This window comes from Meleagris gallopavo, chromosome 8, assembly GCF_905368555.1.
Source record: "Meleagris gallopavo chromosome 8, MGAL_WU_HG_1.1, whole genome shotgun sequence".
Classification (NCBI taxonomy): domain Eukaryota; kingdom Metazoa; phylum Chordata; class Aves; order Galliformes; family Phasianidae; genus Meleagris; species Meleagris gallopavo.
In genome coordinates, this window is record NC_139411.1 from 11,454,317 (window position 1) to 11,474,400 (window position 20,084).

General features: G+C 55.2%; 1 long non-coding RNA gene across 3 annotated transcripts; it reads right to left on the reverse strand.

Annotated features, from left to right (window-relative positions):
* Positions 1-619: 619 nt before the first annotated feature.
* LOC109368925 (uncharacterized) lies at positions 620-18,311 on the reverse strand. 3 transcript variants are annotated; one of them, XR_014884691.1, is made up of 7 exons: positions 14,035-18,311; positions 9,553-11,458; positions 7,439-9,344; positions 5,325-7,230; positions 3,211-5,116; positions 1,097-3,002; positions 620-888 (listed from the first exon to the last, which is right to left on the reverse strand). It is a non-coding gene; the product is annotated as an uncharacterized LOC109368925 (long non-coding RNA). The 3 variants fall into 3 exon arrangements; XR_014884690.1 differs by having other exon boundaries at positions 14,061-18,310; XR_014884689.1 differs by lacking the exon at positions 14,035-18,311 and adding an exon at positions 11,667-12,554.
* Positions 18,312-20,084: the final 1,773 nt, after the last annotated feature.

A 20,084-nucleotide genomic window follows, 5' to 3' on the forward strand; every position in this document is an offset into this window, starting at 1 on the left:
TGTGCTACAACAGTCAGCCCTAAGCCCTAAACAAAGACCAGCAATATCCTCGTTTCAGCTTCTATGATTTTCCTGAAAGGAGAAGGGAAAAGACAGACAGTTGTCAGAGAGGGTCCAAATGAGGGCCACAAAGATGATCAGGGGGCTAAGGACCTCTCCTGCAAAGACAGGCTGATGGAGCTGGACTTTTCAGCCTGGAGAAAAAAAAAGCTGCAGTATGACCTCATTGCAACCCTACAGTACCCACAAGGGGCCTATAAAAAGGAGGGGAGTCAACTCATTGAAAAGGCAGATAAGAATACAACAAGAGCAAACGGTTTTAAGCTGAGGGAAGGAAGATTTAGACTTGATAGCGGGGGAAGTTCTTTACTATGAGAGTGGTAAACTGCAGGAACAGGCTGCCCAAAAAAGGTGAGAATGGCCCGTCCCTGGAGGTGTTCAAGGCCAGGTTGGAGAAGGCCCAGGACAGCCTGGTCTAGTGTTAAGAGGGGAGGTCAGTGTACCTAACTGTGGCAGAGGCGTTGAACATAAATAATATTTGAGTTCCCTTCCAACATTGGCCATTCTATAATTCGGTGATGGATGTTAGGAACTAAATAAACCAGTAAGAAATGAGAGATTTAATGCTACAAAACATAAAATTTAATAAAAAAATGAATACAAACAAAAGATTAACAATAGTTACCAAAAGAAGATGAACATGAAAAAAGAATTTATTCGGAGGGAAATACACTGCCAAAAGAAAGCTATCAAGTCTTACACAGACAGCTGAACTGTGGCTCCAAAAGATCAAAGATAAACACAAAAAATTAACAGTCTACAGTTCAGTCTTGCTCGCTCCTGCCTCCCAGGTCCCCACGCCGCTCCTTCCTTCTTCTGCAGCAGCTCCTGAAACATCAGCGCGGACACCATTAGACCTGCGGAGTGGCAAGCCCCCTGCGTGAGGGAAAAGGCAAACGCAGCGCCGCAAAGGAACACGGCACGCGACCACCCAGGCAAGGAAGACCTCGCACTCACAGCCCCCACGCCCGCCCGCCCGCCCGCCCCCCCTCCCCAATTCGTCCCAGCAAAAACTACTTCGAGCAGCTTTTCTCACCTCAGGGACGCACGGCGGACTTCCAGCCGGTGCTGCGGGGGATCACAGAGGCGGGCAGACCGGGCAAATGGGGCTGGGCACACAAAAAGCAGCGGCCAAAGAGTCAGCTTCCCTGCTTACAGGGGACCCCCAGCCACTGCCACCATAGCAAAGGGCCTGGGACTGCGGGGCACAGTTGCTCCCTGGCTTACAGGGCAGCCCCCATCCCTACGGCTGAGGGAGGCTCCTTCTCTCCCAGTCCGGGGCACCTCGACCCACACCCCGCTAACGGGGAGGTCACCCCACGCAGGCTGCCAGCAGAGCACAAACGCTCGCCACCCAGACCCTGATTACAGGCGGGTGGACGACACCCCTGGAGCCACAGAGCTCGGTTTCCCCCCCAGCGGCAGGAACAACTCTCAGCAGCCAGGCAGCGGGGCGGCACGGCCAAACGCCGCGGTCGGGATCCCAGCCCTGATTCCAGGGAGGGCGCAAGCCCAACCCCGCATCTCGCAGCCCCATGCCTCTGAAAGGCCGGGGCCGCATTCCAACCCAAGTACGGGGGGGGTCTCTCAGGACGCAGCTCTCCAAGCACACACGGGGGGCACGCGCAGCCCTGCCTACAGGACGGTACCCCCACACCTCACCCTCTCCAAGAAGCCCCGCGGAGCACAAGGCTCCCGCCAACGCCTGAGCTACAGGCTGGCCTGCCCGGCAGCAGCAGAACATCACCAACGTCTTATTTTCGGGAGCCCAGGGAGCAACCTCGACCCACCGAGCGGGGAGGTCACCCCACACACAAGCAGCACCTCAACCTGCACCCTCTGACGGGACAGGGAGGGGTCATTCCCACCAGCTGGATGGCTAAAGCGGCTGGCTGCAATGCTGCAGCCTCCCAACGCCTGATTACAGGCGGGGAGTGCTGCTTAGGGACAGAGGTTTCCGAAGCTTGGGACACACACCCCGAGTATGGGGCTGTCACGCCGCCAGCAGAACAGGCTCCCAAGCAAGGACAGGCCCGAGCCCTGGCTACAGGGCGGCCTCGGCCACTGAACTACCGCGTGGCTCTGATCTGTACTACGTAAAAAGGAGGGAGACAGGACACTCGCTGCGCTCGCGGGACTAAGAGGGAACACCCCTTTTGCGACATGCACCAAAGTCCTCCATTCGCCCCTGGGAAGTCGATGCTAAGGCTGCAGCATCTTTGTGGGGGCCTAAAGGGAAAGCTCAGTCGCTCAGCCACTCCACAAACACAAACACAAACAAGGAAAGGAAGGGGAACACACACGCACTGGCGCGACTTTCCAGAAGGGAAGGACAACGCAGTGCAGCCAAACCCTGGGAATAAACCCGCAACCACGAGCAACAGACAAGAGCCTGTGACCTGTCCCTAGCCTGCACGGAGGCCACACACCTCAACGTGCCAAGGGGCTTCTCGGGTAAAGCCAAAGGCCGTGACGCACACCCCGAGTACGGGGCCGTCGCATTGACAGGCCACCACCAGGCAACGATGCCGAGGGGCCGGAGGAGGAAGAGGGGCAGGGAAACGGCACTACCCTGCTTACAGGGCGGCCTCGGGGTCCGGCGAGCTCCATTTCCCACTCGGGTGCGGAGAGGTGGCTCTCGCCCTCCGTTACAGGGGGCCACGCTCCCCAGGCAGCCAAAGGAGCAGCAAGGCAAAAGGCCAACTACAGCAAAGACCCGAGCCCTGCTTACAGGGAGGTCGCCCAGCACAAAGCCGGCCTGGTCGCCAAAGGCGCCGGCAACGCTCAACTCAAATGTGACTGTGCCAATGCTAACGGGACAGGTGCTTTGCCCAGGGTGCCTCTCTCCTTCCTCCCCGCATCTGCACGCTTCTGCTTCCTCTTCTTGCTCGCTCCTGCCTCCCAGGTCCCCACGCCGCTCCTTCCTTCTTCTGCAGCAGCTCCTGAAACATCAGCGCGGACACCATTAGACCTGCGGAGTGGCAAGCCCCCTGCGTGAGGGAAAAGGCAAACGCAGCGCCGCAAAGGAGCACGGCACGCGACCACCCAGGCAAGGAAGACCTCGCACTCACAGCCCCCACGCCTGCCCGCCCGCCCGCCCCCCCTCCCCAATTCGTCCCAGCAAAAACTACTTCGAGCAGCTTTTCTCACCTCAGGGACGCACGGCGGACTTCCAGCCGGTGCTGCGGGGGATCACAGAGGCGGGCAGACTGGGCAAATGGGGCTGGACACACAAAAAGCAGCGGCCAAAGAGTCAGCTTCCCTGCTTACAGGGGACCCCCAGCCACTGCCACCATAGCAAAGGGCCTGGGACTGCGGGGCACAGTTGCTCCCTGGCTTACAGGGCAGCCCCCATCCCTACGGCTGAGGGAGGCTCCTTCTCTCCCAGTCCGGGGCACCTCGACCCACACCCCGCTAACGGGGAGGTCACCCCACGCAGGCTGCCAGCAGAGCACAAACGCTCGCCACCCAGACCCTGATTACAGGCGGGTGGACGACACCCCTGGAGCCACAGAGCTCGGTTTCCCCCCCAGCGGCAGGAACAACTCTCAGCAGCCAGGCAGCGGGGCGGCACGGCCAAACGCCGCGGTCGGGATCCCAGCCCTGATTCCAGGGAGGGCACAAGCCCAACCCCGCATCTCGCAGCCCCGTGCCTCTGAAAGGCCGGGGCCGCATTCCCGCCCGAGTACGGGGGGGGTCTCTCAGGACGCAGCTCTCCAAGCACACACGGGGGGCACGCGCAGCCCTGCCTACAGGACGGTACCCCCACACCTCACCCTCTCCAAGAAGCCCCGCGGAGCACAAGGCTCCCGCCAACGCCTGAGCTACAGGCTGGCCTGCCCGGCAGCAGCAGAACATCACCAACGTCTTATTTTCGGGAGCCCAGGGAGCAACCTCGACCCACCGAGCGGGGAGGTCACCCCACACACAAGCAGCACCTCAACCTGCACCCTCTGACGGGACAGGGAGGGGTCATTCCCACCAGCTGGATGGCTAAAGCGGCTGGCTGCAATGCTGCAGCCTCCCAACGCCTGATTACAGGCGGGGAGTGCTGCTTAGGGACAGAGGTTTCCGAAGCTTGGGACACACACCCCGAGTATGGGGCTGTCACGCCGCCAGCAGAACAGGCTCCCAAGCAAGGACAGGCCCGAGCCCTGGCTACAGGGCGGCCTCGGCCACTGAACTACCACGTGGCTCTGATCTGTACTACGTAAAAAGGAGGGAGACAGGACACTCGCTGCGCTCGCGGGACTAAGAGGGAACACCCCTTTTGCGACATGCACCAAAGTCCTCCATTCGCCCCTGGGAAGTCGATGCTAAGGCTGCAGCATCTTTGTGGGGGCCTAAAGGGAAAGCTCAGTCGCTCAGCCACTCCACAAACACAAACACAAACAAGGAAAGGAAGGGGAACACACACGCACTGGCGCGACTTTCCAGAAGGGAAGGACAACGCAGTGCAGCCAAACCCTGGGAATAAACCCGCAACCACGAGCAACAGACAAGAGCCTGTGACCTGTCCCTAGCCTGCACGGAGGCCACACACCTCAACGTGCCAAGGGGCTTCTCGGGTAAAGCCAAAGGCCGTGACGCACACCCCGAGTACGGGGCCGTCGCATTGACAGGCCACCACCAGGCAACGATGCCGAGGGGCCGGAGGAGGAAGAGGGGCAGGGAAACGGCACTACCCTGCTTACAGGGCGGCCTCGGGGTCCGGCGAGCTCCATTTCCCACTCGGGTGCGGAGAGGTGGCTCTCGCCCTCCGTTACAGGGGGCCACGCTCCCCAGGCAGCCAAAGGAGCAGCAAGGCAAAAGGCCAACTACAGCAAAGACCCGAGCCCTGCTTACAGGGAGGTCGCCCAGCACAAAGCCGGCCTGGTCGCCAAAGGCGCCGGCAACGCTCAACTCAAATGTGACTGTGCCAATGCTAACGGGACAGGTGCTTTGCCCAGGGTGCCTCTCTCCTTCCTCCCCGCATCTGCACGCTTCTGCTTCCTCTTCTTGCTCGCTCCTGCCTCCCAGGTCCCCACGCCGCTCCTTCCTTCTTCTGCAGCAGCTCCTGAAACATCAGCGCGGACACCATTAGACCTGCGGAGTGGCAAGCCCCCTGCGTGAGGGAAAAGGCAAACGCAGCGCCGCAAAGGAGCACGGCACGCGACCACCCAGGCAAGGAAGACCTCGCACTCACAGCCCCCACGCCCGCCCACCCGCCCGCCCCCCCTCCCCAATTCGTCCCAGCAAAAACTACTTCGAGCAGCTTTTCTCACCTCAGGGACGCACGGCGGACTTCCAGCCGGTGCTGCGGGGGATCACAGAGGCGGGCAGACTGGGCAAATGGGGCTGGACACACAAAAAGCAGCGGCCAAAGAGTCAGCTTCCCTGCTTACAGGGGACCCCCAGCCACTGCCACCATAGCAAAGGGCCTGGGACTGCGGGGCACAGTTGCTCCCTGGCTTACAGGGCAGCCCCCATCCCTACGGCTGAGGGAGGCTCCTTCTCTCCCAGTCCGGGGCACCTCGACCCACACCCCGCTAACGGGGAGGTCACCCCACGCAGGCTGCCAGCAGAGCACAAACGCTCGCCACCCAGACCCTGATTACAGGCGGGTGGACGACACCCCTGGAGCCACAGAGCTCGGTTTCCCCCCCAGCGGCAGGAACAACTCTCAGCAGCCAGGCAGCGGGGCGGCACGGCCAAACGCCGCGGTCGGGATCCCAGCCCTGATTCCAGGGAGGGCGCAAGCCCAACCCCACATCTCGCAGCCCCGTGCCTCTGAAAGGCCGGGGCCGCATTCCCGCCCGAGTACGGGGGGGGTCTCTCAGGACGCAGCTCTCCAAGCACACACGGGGGGCACGCGCAGCCCTGCCTACAGGACGGTACCCCCACACCTCACCCTCTCCAAGAAGCCCCGCGGAGCACAAGGCTCCCGCCAACGCCTGAGCTACAGGCTGGCCTGCCCGGCAGCAGCAGAACATCACCAACGTCTTATTTTCGGGAGCCCAGGGAGCAACCTCGACCCACCGAGCGGGGAGGTCACCCCACACACAAGCAGCACCTCAACCTGCACCCTCTGACGGGACAGGGAGGGGTCATTCCCACCAGCTGGATGGCTAAAGCGGCTGGCTGCAATGCTGCAGCCTCCCAACGCCTGATTACAGGCGGGGAGTGCTGCTTAGGGACAGAGGTTTCCGAAGCTTGGGACACACACCCCGAGTATGGGGCTGTCACGCCGCCAGCAGAACAGGCTCCCAAGCAAGGACAGGCCCGAGCCCTGGCTACAGGGCGGCCTCGGCCACTGAACTACCACGTGGCTCTGATCTGTACTACGTAAAAAGGAGGGAGACAGGACACTCGCTGCGCTCGCGGGACTAAGAGGGAACACCCCTTTTGCGACATGCACCAAAGTCCTCCATTCGCCCCTGGGAAGTCGATGCTAAGGCTGCAGCATCTTTGTGGGGGCCTAAAGGGAAAGCTCAGTCGCTCAGCCACTCCACAAACACAAACACAAACAAGGAAAGGAAGGGGAACACACACGCACTGGCGCGACTTTCCAGAAGGGAAGGACAACGCAGTGCAGCCAAACCCTGGGAATAAACCCGCAACCACGAGCAACAGACAAGAGCCTGTGACCTGTCCCTAGCCTGCACGGAGGCCACACACCTCAACGTGCCAAGGGGCTTCTCGGGTAAAGCCAAAGGCCGTGACGCACACCCCGAGTACGGGGCCGTCGCATTGACAGGCCACCACCAGGCAACGATGCCGAGGGGCCGGAGGAGGAAGAGGGGCAGGGAAACGGCACTACCCTGCTTACAGGGCGGCCTCGGGGTCCGGCGAGCTCCATTTCCCACTCGGGTGCGGAGAGGTGGCTCTCGCCCTCCGTTACAGGGGGCCACGCTCCCCAGGCAGCCAAAGGAGCAGCAAGGCAAAAGGCCAACTACAGCAAAGACCCGAGCCCTGCTTACAGGGAGGTCGCCCAGCACAAAGCCGGCCTGGTCGCCAAAGGCGCCGGCAACGCTCAACTCAAATGTGACTGTGCCAATGCTAACGGGACAGGTGCTTTGCCCAGGGTGCCTCTCTCCTTCCTCCCCGCATCTGCACGCTTCTGCTTCCTCTTCTTGCTCGCTCCTGCCTCCCAGGTCCCCACGCCGCTCCTTCCTTCTTCTGCAGCAGCTCCTGAAACATCAGCGCGGACACCATTAGACCTGCGGAGTGGCAAGCCCCCTGCGTGAGGGAAAAGGCAAACGCAGCGCCGCAAAGGAGCACGGCACGCGACCACCCAGGCAAGGAAGACCTCGCACTCACAGCCCCCACGCCCGCCCGCCCGCCCGCCCCCCCTCCCCAATTTGTCCCAGCAAAAACTACTTCGAGCAGCTTTTCTCACCTCAGGGACGCACGGCGGACTTCCAGCCGGTGCTGCGGGGGATCACAGAGGCGGGCAGACCGGGCAAATAGGGCTGGGCACACAAAAAGCAGCGGCCAAAGAGTCAGCTTCCCTGCTTACAGGGGACCCCCAGCCACTGCCACCATAGCAAAGGGCCTGGGACTGCGGGGCACAGTTGCTCCCTGGCTTACAGGGCAGCCCCCATCCCTACAGCTGAGGGAGGCTCCTTCTCTCCCAGTCCGGGGCACCTCGACCCACACCCCGCTAACGGGGAGGTCACCCCACGCAGGCTGCCAGCAGAGCACAAACGCTCGCCACCCAGACCCTGATTACAGGCGGGTGGACGACACCCCTGGAGCCACAGAGCTCGGTTTCCCCCCCAGCGGCAGGAACAACTCTCAGCAGCCAGGCAGCGGGGCGGCACGGCCAAACGCCGCGGTCGGGATCCCAGCCCTGATTCCAGGGAGGGCGCAAGCCCAACCCCACATCTCGCAGCCCCGTGCCTCTGAAAGGCCGGGGCCGCATTCCCGCCCGAGTACGGGGGGGGTCTCTCAGGACGCAGCTCTCCAAGCACACACGGGGGGCACGCGCAGCCCTGCCTACAGGACGGTACCCCCACACCTCACCCTCTCCAAGAAGCCCCGCGGAGCACAAGGCTCCCGCCAACGCCTGAGCTACAGGCTGGCCTGCCCGGCAGCAGCAGAACATCACCAACGTCTTATTTTCGGGAGCCCAGGGAGCAACCTCGACCCACCGAGCGGGGAGGTCACCCCACACACAAGCAGCACCTCAACCTGCACCCTCTGACGGGACAGGGAGGGGTCATTCCCACCAGCTGGATGGCTAAAGCGGCTGGCTGCAATGCTGCAGCCTCCCAACGCCTGATTACAGGCGGGGAGTGCTGCTTAGGGACAGAGGTTTCCGAAGCTTGGGACACACACCCCGAGTATGGGGCTGTCACGCCGCCAGCAGAACAGGCTCCCAAGCAAGGACAGGCCCGAGCCCTGGCTACAGGGCGGCCTCGGCCACTGAACTACCGCGTGGCTCTGATCTGTACTACGTAAAAAGGAGGGAGACAGGACACTCGCTGCGCTCGCGGGACTAAGAGGGAACACCCCTTTTGCGACATGCACCAAAGTCCTCCATTCGCCCCTGGGAAGTCGATGCTAAGGCTGCAGCATCTTTGTGGGGGCCTAAAGGGAAAGCTCAGTCGCTCAGCCACTCCACAAACACAAACACAAACAAGGAAAGGAAGGGGAACACACACGCACTGGCGCGACTTTCCAGAAGGGAAGGACAACGCAGTGCAGCCAAACCCTGGGAATAAACCCGCAACCACGAGCAACAGACAAGAGCCTGTGACCTGTCCCTAGCCTGCACGGAGGCCACACACCTCAACGTGCCAAGGGGCTTCTCGGGTAAAGCCAAAGGCCGTGACGCACACCCCGAGTACGGGGCCGTCGCATTGACAGGCCACCACCAGGCAACGATGCCGAGGGGCCGGAGGAGGAAGAGGGGCAGGGAAACGGCACTACCCTGCTTACAGGGCGGCCTCGGGGTCCGGCGAGCTCCATTTCCCACTCGGGTGCGGAGAGGTGGCTCTCGCCCTCCGTTACAGGGGGCCACGCTCCCCAGGCAGCCAAAGGAGCAGCAAGGCAAAAGGCCAACTACAGCAAAGACCCGAGCCCTGCTTACAGGGAGGTCGCCCAGCACAAAGCCGGCCTGGTCGCCAAAGGCGCCGGCAACGCTCAACTCAAATGTGACTGTGCCAATGCTAACGGGACAGGTGCTTTGCCCAGGGTGCCTCTCTCCTTCCTCCCCGCATCTGCACGCTTCTGCTTCCTCTTCTTGCTCGCTCCTGCCTCCCAGGTCCCCACGCCGCTCCTTCCTTCTTCTGCAGCAGCTCCTGAAACATCAGCGCGGACACCATTAGACCTGCGGAGTGGCAAGCCCCCTGCGTGAGGGAAAAGGCAAACGCAGCGCCGCAAAGGAACACGGCACGCGACCACCCAGGCAAGGAAGACCTTGCACTCACAGCCCCCACGCCTGCCCGCCCGCCCGCCACCCCTCCCCAATTCGTCCCAGCAAAAACTACTTCGAGCAGCTTTTCTCACCTCAGGGACGCACGGCGGACTTCCAGCCGGTGCTGCGGGGGATCACAGAGGCGGGCAGACTGGGCAAATGGGGCTGGGCACACAAAAAGCAGCGGCCAAAGAGTCAGCTTCCCTGCTTACAGGGGACCCCCAGCCACTGCCACCATAGCAAAGGGCCTGGGACTGCGGGGCACAGTTGCTCCCTGGCTTACAGGGCAGCCCCCATCCCTACGGCTGAGGGAGGCTCCTTCTCTCCCAGTCCGGGGCACCTCGACCCACACCCCGCTAACGGGGAGGTCACCCCACGCAGGCTGCCAGCAGAGCACAAACGCTCGCCACCCAGACCCTGATTACAGGCGGGTGGACGACACCCCTGGAGCCACAGAGCTCGGTTTCCCCCCCAGCGGCAGGAACAACTCTCAGCAGCCAGGCAGCGGGGCGGCACGGCCAAACGCCGCGGTCGGGATCCCAGCCCTGATTCCAGGGAGGGCGCAAGCCCAACCCCGCATCTCGCAGCCCCGTGCCTCTGAAAGGCCGGGGCCGCATTCCCGCCCGAGTACGGGGGGGGTCTCTCAGGACGCAGCTCTCCAAGCACACACGGGGGGCACGCGCAGCCCTGCCTACAGGACGGTACCCCCACACCTCACCCTCTCCAAGAAGCCCCGCGGAGCACAAGGCTCCCGCCAACGCCTGAGCTACAGGCTGGCCCGCCCGGCAGCAGCAGAACATCACCAACGTCTTATTTTCGGGAGCCCAGGGAGCAACCTCGACCCACCGAGCGGGGAGGTCACCCCACACACAAGCAGCACCTCAACCTGCACCCTCTGACGGGACAGGGAGGGGTCATTCCCACCAGCTGGATGGCTAAAGCGGCTGGCTGCAATGCTGCAGCCTCCCAACGCCTGATTACAGGCGGGGAGTGCTGCTTAGGGACAGAGGTTTCCGAAGCTTGGGACACACACCCCGAGTATGGGGCTGTCACGCCGCCAGCAGAACAGGCTCCCAAGCAAGGACAGGCCCGAGCCCTGGCTACAGGGCGGCCTCGGCCACTGAACTACCGCGTGGCTCTGATCTGTACTACGTAAAAAGGAGGGAGACAGGACACTCGCTGCGCTCGCGGGACTAAGAGGGAACACCCCTTTTGCGACATGCACCAAAGTCCTCCATTCGCCCCTGGGAAGTCGATGCTAAGGCTGCAGCATCTTTGTGGGGGCCTAAAGGGAAAGCTCAGTCGCTCAGCCACTCCACAAACACAAACACAAACAAGGAAAGGAAGGGGAACACACACGCACTGGCGCGACTTTCCAGAAGGGAAGGACAACGCAGTGCAGCCAAACCCTGGGAATAAACCCGCAACCACAAGCAACAGACAAGAGCCTGTGACCTGTCCCTAGCCTGCACGGAGGCCACACACCTCAACGTGCCAAGGGGCTTCTCGGGTAAAGCCAAAGGCCGTGACGCACACCCCGAGTACAGGGCCGTCGCATTGACAGGCCACCACCAGGCAACGATGCCGAGGGGCCGGAGGAGGAAGAGGGGCAGGGAAACGGCACTACCCTGCTTACAGGGCGGCCTCGGGGTCCGGCGAGCTCCATTTCCCACTCGGGTGCGGAGAGGTGGCTCTCGCCCTCCGTTACAGGGGGCCACGCTCCCCAGGCAGCCAAAGGAGCAGCAAGGCAAAAGGCCAACTACAGCAAAGACCCGAGCCCTGCTTACAGGGAGGTCGCCCAGCACAAAGCCGGCCTGGTCGCCAAAGGCGCCGGCAACGCTCAACTCAAATGTGACTGTGCCAATGCTAACGGGACAGGTGCTTTGCCCAGGGTGCCTCTCTCCTTCCTCCCCGCATCTGCACGCTTCTGCTTCCTCTTCTTGCTCGCTCCTGCCTCCCAGGTCCCCACGCCGCTCCTTCCTTCTTCTGCAGCAGCTCCTGAAATATCAGCGCGGACACCATTAGACCTGCGGAGTGGCAAGCCCCCTGCGTGAGGGAAAAGGCAAACGCAGCGCCGCAAAGGAGCACGGCACGCGACCACCCAGGCAAGGAAGACCTCGCACTCACAGCCCCCACGCCCGCCCGCCCGCCCGCCCCCCCTCCCCAATTTGTCCCAGCAAAAACTACTTCGAGCAGCTTTTCTCACCTCAGGGACGCACGGCGGACTTCCAGCCGGTGCTGCGGGGGATCACAGAGGCGGGCAGACCGGGCAAATGGGGCTGGGCACACAAAAAGCAGCGGCCAAAGAGTCAGCTTCCCTGCTTACAGGGGACCCCCAGCCACTGCCACCATAGCAAAGGGCCTGGGACTGCGGGGCACAGTTGCTCCCTGGCTTACAGGGCAGCCCCCATCCCTACGGCTGAGGGAGGCTCCTTCTCTCCCAGTCCGGGGCACCTCGACCCACACCCCGCTAACGGGGAGGTCACCCCACGCAGGCTGCCAGCAGAGCACAAACGCTCGCCACCCAGACCCTGATTACAGGCGGGTGGACGACACCCCTGGAGCCACAGAGCTCGGTTTCCCCCCCAGCGGCAGGAACAACTCTCAGCAGCCAGGCAGCGGGGCGGCACGGCCAAACGCCGCGGTCGGGATCCCAGCCCTGATTCCAGGGAGGGCGCAAGCCCAACCCCGCATCTCGCAGCCCCGTGCCTCTGAAAGGCCGGGGCCGCATTCCCGCCCGAGTACGGGGGGGGTCTCTCAGGACGCAGCTCTCCAAGCACACACGGGGGGCACGCGCAGCCCTGCCTACAGGACGGTACCCCCACACCTCACCCTCTCCAAGAAGCCCCGCGGAGCACAAGGCTCCCGCCAACGCCTGAGCTACAGGCTGGCCCGCCCGGCAGCAGCAGAACATCACCAACGTCTTATTTTCGGGAGCCCAGGGAGCAACCTCGACCCACCGAGCGGGGAGGTCACCCCACACACAAGCAGCACCTCAACCTGCACCCTCTGACGGGACAGGGAGGGGTCATTCCCACCAGCTGGATGGCTAAAGCGGCTGGCTGCAACCCTGCAGCCTCCCAGCGCCTGATTACAGGCGGGGAGTGCTGCTTAGGGACAGAGGTTTCCGAAGCTTGGGACACACATACCCCGAGTACGGGGCTGTCACGCCGCCAGCAGAACCGGTGGCCACGCAAGGACAGGCCCGAGCCCTGGCTACAGGGCGGCCTCGGCCACTGAACTACCGCGTGGCTCTGATCTGTACTACGTAAAAAGGAGGGAGACAGGACACTCGCTGCGCTCGCGGGACTAAGAGGGAACACCCCTTTTGCGACATGCACCAAAGTCCTCCATTCGCCCCTGGGAAGTCGATGCTAAGGCTGCAGCATCTTTGTGGGGGCCTAAAGGGAAAGCTCAGTCGCTCAGCCACTCCACAAACACAAACACAAACAAGGAAAGGAAGGGGAACACACACGCAATCACAGTGGTGGGCCTACTTGTTGAATTTACCTTGCAACAGAAAAAGCAGCAGCCAAAGAGTCAGCTTCCCTGCTTACAGCGGACCCCCAGCCACTGCCACCATAGCAAAGGGCCATCACCCATTGCCTTTATTTCTATGGCATCATTTCTTATTACAGTAAGTCTTTTGTACGAACTCCATCACCTCTCCTTTTTGGCTCTCCTGAAATTTTGTGTGCCCCTTCTGACAGTGAGGTTCTTTTGCCCAGGGATCATGTCCTTCTCTTGTTCATTTGAGTTTGTTGGGGCATAAATTCATCTTATTTTCTCACATTCCACTTTTTGGTTACATAGCGATAAGATGGGTCAAGTGGGACTGCCAACTCACTACACGTATTGTCATTGATTGATATAAAATAGAATAAAGAAACTGACATTCATCTATGTTTTTGTCGCAGCATCCTAAGTTTAACTCTTATATAGCTTCTTCATCACCTTAACTTCTTATACACCAGGAAAGCACTATAGTGTGTTACACTTTTGAACCTCACTACGTCTTTCATGACGTACCCCACACCCACTACCCAATTTGTGACTAAAAAAAAAATAAAAAAACCCATATGGATGAACACCTCAATGTCAGACACTTCTGCTTTATTATAGCTGCTTGTTGGAGCCGTAGCATCTTCTTCCACGTGGCAGTTAGCAAGGCTCAGTGCCGTCCCTACCTTTGGAACGCGCTCAGAGGTGCGGGCGCTCCCCCCCCTCCCCGTCGGAGCCGGCGCGGCCGCTCCCACCCACCCCCTCCCCGTCGGAGCCGGCGCGGCCGCTCCCACCCACCCCCTCCCCGTCGGAGCCGGCGCGGCCGCTCCCACCCACCCCCTCCCCGTCGGAGCCGGCGCGGCCGCTCCCACCCACCCCCTCCCCGTCGGAGCCGGCGCGGCCGCTCCCACCCACCCCCTCCCCGTCGGAGCCGGCGCGGCCGCTCCCACCCACCCCCTCCCCGTCGGAGCCGGCGCGGCCGCTCCCACCCACCCCCTCCCCGTCGGAGCCGGCGCGGCCGCTCCCACCTACCCCCTCCCCGTCGGAGCCGGCGCGGCCGCTCCCCCCCTCACCCCGTCGGAGCCGGACCTCATCGCACCTCAGCTCTGGAGACCACTTGTCGTTGCCATCGTTGTTCTTGTCGTCGTTCCTTTTGTCTTCGCCGCTGCCATCGCCTTTCCCTCACAGCACCCCGTTTCTTCTCACACGCTGAGGAGATCGCGTCTCTTACTTATCCGCCAGAGCACCTTATATAGGTGTCCCGGCTGCCCGCCAGCCAATAGGAGCCCAGAACACAGCTGTCGCTTCCCGCCTCTGTCATTTCCCGCCGCTTTCTTTTCTCACCTCAGCGTTCCCGCCCTTTCTTTTTTAAGGATGCCTGGGCCGGGGTCACCTGAAGGTCACGGTTGGGGTCACCTGTAGGTCACCGCACCTCTCGCAGGCGTTGCCGCCCATCCCCTCAGGGCAGAGCCACCTCAAAGGTGATCTCACCTCACAAACGGGCACCTTCTGGAGTGCCTCTGGGATCTCATTTCTTCAGTTTTAATGTTTCTTTTAACAGTTACACGTGCATCAGGTGTTCCTTCCTGAGTAGTAGATGCTCACAAACGTTATTACAAAATAAAAACATACATATTTTTAAGGAATTTTTCCCAGTGACACCTCCCATCTTTGCCCCTACAGCAAAAATCCCTTCTGAGCTCCAAGATATCATTACTGAGGGAAAAGTTGAAAAAAGCTGATACCTGATGTAGGAAGGATACAATTTATTTGTCAATTCAGGATGTTCTTGTTTTATAGACCTGCTTGTATTTTATAACTCATTTACACACCGTGGTTAGAAATACTCACCTGATGCCTTGCAGTTTAGGTTTGATAAATTCATTTCCTTCCATCCTTGCCTACATTCTTTCTCATTGTAACAGCGGTATAAATGGAAAAATAATGTTTATGTCTTGGAAGACATAATTCAGGGTGTTCATTTTCTAGTTTTAAGTTTACTTTTGTTTTTAGTTTGTTTGAAGTACCCGGAGAAATATCATGTCAGACAGTAGAGATTAAAAAGACATTAATAGTATGTTAATTGATTTTCAGTTGCAAATAGTTCCTGCGTGCCCTAATAGAACTGGCTACATAACACCAGAATAACAATGCTAATGATCCACTAGAGGGATTTTTCAGGCTAACATGACATCATCACAAAGATTCTCCTCATCATACTATAAGATAGTAATTTTGTCACGGTATATAATATTAGTAATTATATTCCTTCTGTTCCATCACTCTTTCTATTTCCTGCGATTATGATCACATCACAAATCAGTTTACAAAACTATGAGTGAAGGTAGAGAGGAACAGCTGGAGAATTGTTCACGTTCTGAAATCTCTATTCTGAAGGGGAAAAATTGAGATAGTTTAGGAGGCCCTCTACTCTGTTTCATGTATATGACTGATTCTTCAGGGACTTCCAGATGCAAAAATTGCAATAATAATCAGGTGGATGAAAATAAATGCAGAGGCACTTAGAATTCCTGACGTCAACTGAATTTAAACTGACAGAACAGATTTCCTTCTCATTTGTTTTTGTTTGAAACAGTAGTCCTTACTAGTACTTTTTGGAAGGCACTCAGTAAATATAGAAGACTGAAAAAGTATTGTATACTTTGGCTTTTCTTACAATACATAAATACAAAAACAAAGATGTCTAGTCCTGTAAACAGGTTGTACTAAGAAAAGCAGGGTTGTAATCTGAAAAAAGAACAACTTTTCCCACGATATATAGTACAATAAAACATTCATTCTTCCATTCATCTTTTCTTAGCAATAATCTATCATTACTCATGGAATGCATTTACTTATCAAAAGTGTAAATTGATTAAACCCACAAATATTCCTCAGAACTCCAAACTCAATAACTGCTATTTACTGATTCCTATGAGAATGCCTGGAAGCACTCCATCTGAAGGTTAAGCTGACATCCAATGTTACTGGATGCTTCAGCAGCTGATACAGAAATGCTGTTCAGCTCCCCAGCCATCTTCTCTAGACTGTGCCTCTAGCAAGAACAATACACTTGTACACACTGTTGAACTACAATAGGACAGGATAATGATTAAAGTAATGAAGCATAGTGCAATATGTCTCTTGCAACATACATTAAACATGGAACAGAATATAAAGGGAAATGAGATGAATTTTGTACAGCTCACCTTAACTAAGTCATGTCCCAATAGAAATTTATTTGAATATTAACAGCATGTGTAAACATTGTCCAAACTTACTCTCAGTGCCTAGTTCAAGGTAGTGATGCACTGTCCTGGGACTGTTACTTCTGGGTGTTCACATACATTCTCCTATTCATCCAGCTGCCTGTTGCTTTGTATCTTGTAAGTGTGTAATAGCAAATTTTACAATAAGAGTTACATTTTAGCACCTTTCCAAACATCTGCCAGTCAGCACACAGTGTACCAGTCTGACCAAAGGCTTCTGAATTTCATGCTATTCTAGTGGATTCCACTATGTTTTATTAAATTAAGACTGTGGAACACCATTTTTTTGCCAGCCCCTTGTTTTACTTCGGTCTGTGGTCCCCCTGAGCAGTGGAGGTCAGCATGTTTGTTCCAATAAGTCTTTTTTTCTTTTAATGCATGCTTCTCTTCAAGCTTTAATTTAATGTGTAATTTAAGTCCCTAATTCAGATCTAGAGCCCGCATGTCTAACTGTCAGGGCCCCAGAGTCCTAACGAGGCCTGGCTGTGCTAACAAAGCAGTGATGTCCCCGTGCCGTGGGGCTGTAGCTGCCCAAGCAGAGCTGTGCGTTATCCTGAGTTCAGGGTAGGGTCTGTCTCAAAGCCTCTCAAGGTCCACTGAAGGCTGCTGGCAGCTGTGATGGAGTTCCTGGGGTTTTCTGCCTCTACCATTAGGAGGGGGCTTTGTTTATTAGCCCACCTGTAGTGTTGCTGAGGCTGAAAAGCAACACAAGGGGCTGTTTTTAAAATGAAACCTTGGGATTCATTTAATATTTCCTATTTGTTGTTTTGTTTCATTTTGGCCTGCAGTGAGACTTCTTGCAGAAGGATACTGTCATGGAGATATGGTGGGACAGCTTGCATGACTGGAATGCTGTTGTGGATGGCTCTGTTCTTTCTAGATAAGACAGACCAGCAAGGTGGTGGAGCTGCTCTTCCAGTGGGAGAACGGGAATGTACTGAGCTCTGCCTAGGGATGAATGAAGAACTAGCGGAGCGCTTGCATGTGAGGCTCAGAGGCAGTTAAGTGTGGATAACATCACTGGGGGTGTTTGCTACAGACCAGGATGAGGAAGTTGACAAGATCTTCTGCACACAGCTGAAAGTAGCCTCACAGCTGTGGGTATTAGCTCTCATGATTCTCACTGATTCATACTCATTCTAGTTTAATTGCATCCTAAAGAAATCCTATTCCAGACACACTGACCAAAGCACAATGACTAGGAAAAATTAGAGATTTTCTTCAAAAATGTGCTCCTGCACCAATCCTACAGAAAAGTGCTAATATGGATAGCAGAAATACAAGTTAATCAGGACTGAAGCTAAAAAAAACCAAATAAATGAGAGAGGGAGTGTCCAAAACTGAAAAATTGAAGGCCTTGCTGAAGGTGAGATGGCTAGGGAGCACACAGTGCAGAGACGAGCAGTAAAAGAAAACAGGCAGTCTCATCGTCTTTTTCTCTAAACGGAAAATGTGACAGTGAAGTCGTCTGGGAGATGTAGTTCTTATTTTTCTGAGAACTAGGCACTACATGTTGTTATGATGTGGAATACTGATAACAAAAAATATAAGTCATAAGACCATGACACGGACAGAAGCTGAAATTCATCCCAAAATATCTCTGTACTCACTGCAAATCTATTTTACTGTAAAGATTATACTGCCATCTATTGGGTGACATTACTATATAAAAGAACTATTTCATTCTCTCTGGACTCAGTAAGGTCATCAAATTTCCTGTGGCAACTAGATTATAACAGTCCTTATTTAGTGTATAACAATGGCTTATACAAGTTAAGTGTGATACAAGTTATACAAGTAGAGCTTGGTCCTCTCTTTGCTACCATTATTAAATTCTGTAGAGTGAGACATTTTAGCATAGTGATAGAATTGACAAAAGTGCTGCGCCAGTGGAACAACAGAGGAAAAAAAAATACAAGAACAAAACACCGCCACCCTTATGCTGCCTTGCATCTCACCAAGAACTTACAGAGATGTTTTCATCCACTGTGTCAGTGAGTGGAACTGCATCACTTCCTACACTGGAATAGAAGATCTCATTTCCATGTACGTGGCAAGATTTTGCAATACAAAGAGATCCCTGTGATGTACAGAGATTTCACAAATTTTATTTTTAAAGTAACCTAGTAAAGCTTCAATGGAATATTTTGCCCACCTAAAGTGATTTTTTAATTATTTAAATAAATAAAATTATATAAAATTCTAATTGAAGTTCTGTTCTCTTTAGTGACATCCTTGCCACATCTCTCTATATCTTAAGCATATTAAATGTTGATTTTTGTGGAGAAATCAAATGTCAAAAGCATAAGCACTAGAAATATATGCATGAGTTTTGTTAACTGTATCTCAGTCTTTAATTTTAGATACGTAGACCACAGGTAACCAGACTGACATTTTGCGTCTAAAATGGTCTTTTAAGTCCAATTGACAGCCAGTAACTCTCTGCTTCATCGGCCCAGAATACTGATGTGACAGATAGCTGGAACCTCAGGTGCTACTTGCCCAGGCACTGCAGAGAGCAGAATTTCACTTTGCAACCTTTTTGCCATTTATACTACCAAGGTTAAACCCAAGTGTGCTAAGCCTAAGAGGAATCCTCACAGAATGCACAAGATCCTATTCTGTCATGCTTGGAAAAAAATTTTCTTCAGGCTAGTGTTCTTCTACATAAGTATAAATGCCTCCCATTACTATTAACAACATAGAAAGGATAGCTAGTAAGTATTACACTAGCACTGAGAAGATCTTGCCTACAATTAAACTTCTGCTAGAGCATTTTTATATGACCTTGGGTCAGCCACTGTAATCTATATGTGCTCCAGGCTACCACTGGTAAATAGAAATAATTATACATTTGTCCCTCAGAACAGGGTTGTGAAATTAAATTTCAGATGACTCTAATATGAATATTTGTTTTCCAGGACAAAAGTGATAAAAGCCATTAAAAGTCTATTGCAGAAAAACTAGAAAGTAGTTTGACTTATTTTTGTATGCATACCTCTTACCTAAAACATCATTTAGCAGAAAAAAAAGAGGGAAATTCTTTCAGAAATAGTCTCTGCTAAACAGAAACAAAGATTTTTGTCCAGTAAAGCTTCTGTATTAAAAGAATGCTCAGCAAAAGCCTAAGGTAAGCTACAGCCTTGTTCTGCAGGAGACTGCAGAACTTACCTACAGAGATACCAATAGCATGAAGGCAGTGTATTTTGAACAATTTGAATGTCACTTCTATTGAAAGGGAAAGGTCTCATGATGGCATGGGTATAAAATCACAATCTCTGCCAGCTCCAGTGGTAAAGGGAGACGAAAAAGTGGAACTGGTGTAATATTAACAACCTGTTTTACTTCCTCTGGTTTTCTGTCTAAAACCAATGAAATTATCTAATGGAAATGGAAATGGGACATTCCTTTATCAGCAATTAAAATCACAAGGGCTGCAAATGCAAGAACTACTGTCTATCAAGGCTCACACTTAACTGCTGTAGAATATACTACTTGCAACTTAATAGTTACAGAGCAAATTCTAGCTTTAAAGCAAATATTTTGAAAGGTTGGTCTCATGCTTTACAGGCTATACAAAGAAATAGGGTTGAAGTTAGAGATATCTGTTCAGTCACATTTCTGTGGTAGTTTTACTGGGGATTGAGTACTGAGTAGTTTTGAAATACATTTTATTCTGTCTCTTGATCTGAAATCCTGTTTCTATTTGTACTTGAAAATGTAAGCCAATGTAATATATTCGATTAGCAACACTAAAAACGTAAATAACTCTCATCATCACACTTCCATCTTCCCTGGCACTGAACAACAAATTGCAAATGAAATGAAAAACAGTTCTTTGTATTTGGACTCTG